This window comes from Penaeus monodon, chromosome 25, assembly GCF_015228065.2.
Source record: "Penaeus monodon isolate SGIC_2016 chromosome 25, NSTDA_Pmon_1, whole genome shotgun sequence".
NCBI lineage: Eukaryota > Metazoa > Arthropoda > Malacostraca > Decapoda > Penaeidae > Penaeus > Penaeus monodon.
Genome location: NC_051410.1, coordinates 18652935 through 18653197, shown reverse-complemented (window position 1 = coordinate 18653197; position 263 = coordinate 18652935). Strand labels below are relative to the sequence as shown.

The 263-nt window shown below is 35.0% G+C and overlaps 1 protein-coding gene across 1 annotated transcript in view; it reads left to right on the top strand.

Annotated features, from left to right (window-relative positions):
• Positions 1 to 263, top strand: part of LOC119589100 (phenoloxidase-activating factor 2-like) — a 9701-nt gene that overhangs the window by 4747 nt on the left and 4691 nt on the right. The window lies entirely within an intron of this gene.

The window sequence follows — 263 nt, the reverse complement described above, 5'->3', positions numbered from 1 at the left end:
TTCAAAATTCTGAACAAAGTGAAAGAAAAACGCAATGAAAGACTATTTTCTCTGACCAAATTTCCCAGCAGATCTCAGCACACTCCGACGTGATGATTGGAAAATCCTTCATTTTTTTTTTCTAAATGAACGCAAATGCAATAACTAGGATGAGGAGGGAATCCCATTTCATCAGTCAATGAATCCAGTGTGTTCATAATTTCTTAATCGCACGCAATAACTTTGAAAGAATACTTTCTGTTTATCTAACGTCAGTTCGTAAA